We start from the raw sequence: 4,974 nt of genomic DNA on the forward strand, positions 1-4,974 counted from the left end.
AGGCAATTTGCGGTCTTGTGTTACCTTGTTGAAAGACGTCGCAGAAACATCAAAAACAGGACACAGCCACTAGCTCAGAATACTAAAGCCTGGTGTCCAGAATATCAGCTATATGAACGAAATATGATACTTATACCTTGGGGATGTATAAAGATGCTGAACGCAATTTGGCACCGCTCGTCATCTTCGGATCCTCCTTGGGTGGATACCTCCATCGTGATTGCAGAATAAGCACCTGTCTGAGTAATGTTTAATCTATCTAATGTGTGTGAAATCTTATGGGAGTTAACTGCTAAGGTGATAAGTCCCTAGGCTTACACACTACTTAACCTAAATGATCCTAAGGACAAACACACACACCCATGCCCGAGGGAGGACTGAAACCTCCGCCGAGACCAGCCGCACAGTCCATGACTGCAGCGCCTTAGACCGCTCGACCTGTCTGAGTAAGGCCACGGCGACACTCCTGTGTTCTCGGTTGCAGTTGGGCGCACTTCTTCTGGTACGAGAGTTTATGTGTCCACGCGGAAGGAAGTCGCACTCTTGCCTGTCATCTATCTTCTTCTTCGGAAGATAAGAGCATTCATTTCAAATTTCCTATTTCCTCATTTTCAGTATGACTGAGGGTAAACAAAGCCGCAGACAGTTACAAAGAAATGAAAGACAGAAAAAAGCGATACAAGTATGTGCCTACTACATGTAGCGGGAGACAGGCGACGTTGTTTGTGGCTGTTGGTGTTGTGGATGCTAATGTACAAGGTCCCAGATCCTTCAGTGTCTGCAATCAGTCACAGCGGCTAAGAGGCCATACGTCCTACGGTGAGAAATTAGATCGTGCGTCATAAGATGGCTGCAGCAAGCGAAAATAATATCACCTGGACTACTTTTCTTCAAACAAACCCATTTCAAGGCATGGTGCGTCGTGGGGTCCTTCACTGACGAATAAACAATGTCCCTCCTTTCGAGCGCTAGTCGCTTAATGCCATTCAGGTTCTGCACTGCATTGAGTGTGGCCCTCCTTCACCTTTCAGATTCTGACCAATTCGAGCAGCAATACTGCAGGACGAGAAACTGAATTCTAAACGCCGGCCGGGGTGACCGAGTGGTTCTAGGCGCTACAGTCTGGACCCGCGCGACCGCTACGGTCGCAGGTTCGAATCCTGCCTCGGGCATGGATGTGTGTGATGTCCTTAGGTTAGTTAGGTTTAAGTAGTTCTAAGTTCTAGGGGACTGATGACCTCCGCAGTTAAGTCCCATAGTGCTCAGAGCCATTTGAACCCAACCAATTCTAAACAGCACACGATCCTGCCGCTGGTGAATTCCGTTTCTCCTTTATACGCCGGCATACTACAATAATGTTACAAAGAAGAAAAATTCAAATGCTACTTCTGAATTAGTAACTCGCTATTTAAAGTTTCCTTATGCATACAACGTAGATGGCGTCACTTATTTCAGCTACATGCGGTTGCGTTGAAATGCTGACCGTCACTATATGTAACATTTTATTGCAAGCTACTCCATTGTGTTGCAGTGTTAACGACTAGTAGTGTACGTCTCGTAGAAGTCACGACGACGAATAACTAAAAACAAGTCGAAGTCATAAGAAGGGTGTAGCGTCACTTCCGTAGGAAACTCGCGAATAACATGTGTATGGACTAAAATCATGTTTAAATATAGTATACTCGAACATTTTCTACGAGCTTAACTAGAAATGGTGTATAAAAAAGAGAAAAAAAGGTGTTAATGTTGATACCAACGTGAAGGGACATTTTATTTTTCCAAGGAGAAGCAACATTTTGTGGACAATGGATACCAGATCAAATGACAATAAAAGTTAGCTTTCGTATTGCTCATTTGTTTTTACTTCATTTCTGTCTTTGGCATTGTTTTGAGCTGATCTATGGGCGTTACGTTAAAAAACGGTCCATAGAGGAATTAATTTAAAATACATGCATTAAATGTTTCATTTGTTATTACTTCAGTACTACCGTAGAAACCCTCCATGTCAAGTATCTAAGTACATTCGAATAGAACATACTAATTTTGCCTATTTTATAACTAACAACGCTGGTAGAGTGCCTTGTAAGTGCAACAATACTACGCCATTAGGTGCACGGTCCTTTTTCCAGTAAATAACGTACCGAAATCTTACTCTCTGTTAGTACTAGTGGATAATTTTTATTTCAATTGATAATTTACAGATTTTCAATAAGAGATAACTTAAAATTTCACTTTCGAGTACGGCTATGTTCGAATAAAGAGTTTGACCTATAGTGTGCCATAAGCAATTAAAAAGCAACGTATTAGAGATTATTTATGAGAATTAGATTTTCAGTAGACATTAGCTTCGTTTGCCAACGGCCTTACCGCAGTGGTAACACCGGTTCCCGTCAGATCACCGAAGTTAAGCGCTGTCGGGCTGGGCTAGCACTTGGAAGGGTGACCATTCCGTCTGCCGAGCGCTGTCTGCAAGCGGGGTGCACTCAGCCATTGTGAGGCAAACTGAGGAGCTACTTGATTGAGAAGTAGCGGCTCCGGTCTCGGAAACTGTCATACGGCCGAGAGAGCGGTGTGCTCACCACATGCTCCTCTATATCCACATCCAGTGACGCCAGTGGTCTAAGGATGACATGGCGGCCGGTCGGTACCTTTGGGCCATCATGGCCTGTTCGGGAGGATAGTTTTTAGCTCCGTTATTCTTAGTACTGAGATCACATAAAATATACAATTGTTCAGACTACAAAACGAAGTTATTTCAGGCGTTCGTCAGTGTAGTTTTATAGGCCCTTTGCTGTTCCTTACCTATATAAACGATTTGAGAGACAATCTGAACAGCCGTCTTCGGTTGTTTGTAAATGACGCTGTCATTCATCGACTAATAAAGTCATCAGAAGATCAAAACAAACTGCAAAACGATTTAGAAAAAATATCTGAATGGTGCGAAAAGTGGCAGTTTAGCCCAAATAACGAAATGAGTGAGGTCATCCACATGAGTGCTAAAAGGAACTCGTTAAACTTCTGTTACACGATCAATCAGTCTAATCTAAAAGCCGTAAATTCAACTAATACCTAGGTATTACAATTACAAACAACTTAAATTGGAAAGAACACACAGAAAATGTCGTGGGGAAGGTTAACCAAAGGCTACGTTTTATTGGCAGGACACTCAGAAAATGTAACAGACCTACTAAGGAGACTGCATACAGTACGCTTGTACGTCCTCTTTTAGAATACTGCTGCGCGGTGTGGTATCCTTACCTTATCGAAAAAGTTCAAAGAAAGGCAGCACGTTTTGTATTATCGCGAAATATGGGAGAGAGTGTCACAGAAATGATACAGGAATTGGGCTGGAAATCATTAAAAGCAGATTACAGAGTACCTGACGGCTCAACACAAAAGTTTTGTCTCAAGTACAGATAGTGTTGGGGATCAGTGGACAAAGTTCAAAACCATCGTACAATATGCGTTAGATGAGTATGTGCCAAGCAAGATCGTAAGAGATGGAAAAGAGCCACCGTGGTACAACAACCGAGTTGGAAAACTGCTGCGGAAGCAAAGGGAACTTCACAGCAAACATAAACATAGCCAAAGCCTTGCAGACAAACAAAAATTCCGCGAAGCGATATGTAGTGTGAGGAGGGCTATGCGAGAGGCGTTCAATGAATTCGAAAGTAAAGTTCTGTGTACTGACTTGGCAGAAAATCCTAAGAAATTTTGGTCTTATGTCAAAGCGGTAGGTAGATCAAAACAAAATGTCCAGACACTCTGTGACCAAAATGGTACTGTACCGTAGGTCTCTAGAAGAGCGTAGCGTTCCAAATGATTGGAAAAGGGCACAGGTCACCCCGTTTTCAAGAAGGGACGTCGAACAGATGTGCAGAACTATAGACCTATATCTCTAACGTCGATCAGTTGTAGAGTTTTGGAACACGTATTATGTTCGAGTACAATGACTTTTCTGGAGACTAGAAATCTACTCTGTAGGAATCAGCATGGGTTTCGAAAAAGACGGTCGTGTGAAACCCAGCTCGCGCTATTCGTCCACGAGACTCAGAGGGCCATAGACACGGATCCACAGGTAGATGCCGTGTTTCTTGACTTCCGCAAGGCGTTCGATACAGTTCCCCACAGTCGTTTAATGAACAAAGTAAGAGCCTATGGACTATCAGACCAATTGTGTGATTGGATTGAAGAGTTCCTAGATAACAGAACGCAGCATGTCATTCTCAATGGAGAGAAGTCTTCCGAAGTAAGGGTGATTTCAGGTGTGCCGCAGGGGAGTGTCATAGGACCGTTGCTATTCACAATATACATAAATGACCTTGTGGATGACATCGGAAGTTCACTGAGGCTTTTTGCAGATGATGCTGTGGTGTATCGAGAGGTTGTAACAATGGAAAATTGTACTGAAATACAGGAGGATCTGCAGCGAATTGACGCATGGTGCAGGGTATGGCAACTGAATCTCAATGTAGACAAGTGTAATGTGCTGTGAATACATAGAAAGATAGATCCCTTATCATTTAGCTACAAAATAGCAGGTCAGCAACTGGAAGCAGTTAATTCCATAAATTATCTGGGAGTACGCATTAGGAGTGATTTAAAATGGAATGATCATATAAAGTTAATCGTCGGTAAAGCAGATGCCAGACTGAGATTCATTGGAAGAATCCTAAGGAAATGCAATCCGAAGACAAAGGAAGTAGGTTACAGTATGCTTGTTCGACCACTGCTTGAATACTGCTCAGCAGTGTGGGATCCGTACCAGATAGGGTTGATAGAAGAGATAGAGAGGATCCAACGGAGAGCAGCGCACTTCGTTACAGGATCATTTAGTAATCGCGAAAGCGTTACGGAGATGATAGATAAACTCCAGTGGAAGACTCTGCAGGAGAGACGCTCAGTAGCTCGGTACGGGCTTCTGTTAAAGTTTCGAGAACATACCTTCATCGAAGAGTCAAGCAGTATATTGCT

At 43.1% G+C, this 4,974-nt stretch overlaps 1 pseudogene; it reads left to right on the plus strand.

Annotated features, from left to right (window-relative positions):
• The first annotated feature begins 2,353 nt into the window (after nt 1–2,353).
• LOC126177640 (5S ribosomal RNA) lies at nt 2,354–2,471 on the plus strand (annotated as a pseudogene).
• The last annotated feature ends 2,503 nt before the right edge of the window (nt 2,472–4,974 follow it).

This window comes from Schistocerca cancellata, chromosome 3 (assembly GCF_023864275.1).
Source record: "Schistocerca cancellata isolate TAMUIC-IGC-003103 chromosome 3, iqSchCanc2.1, whole genome shotgun sequence".
In the NCBI taxonomy this organism is placed as follows: Eukaryota; Metazoa; Arthropoda; class Insecta; order Orthoptera; family Acrididae; genus Schistocerca; species Schistocerca cancellata.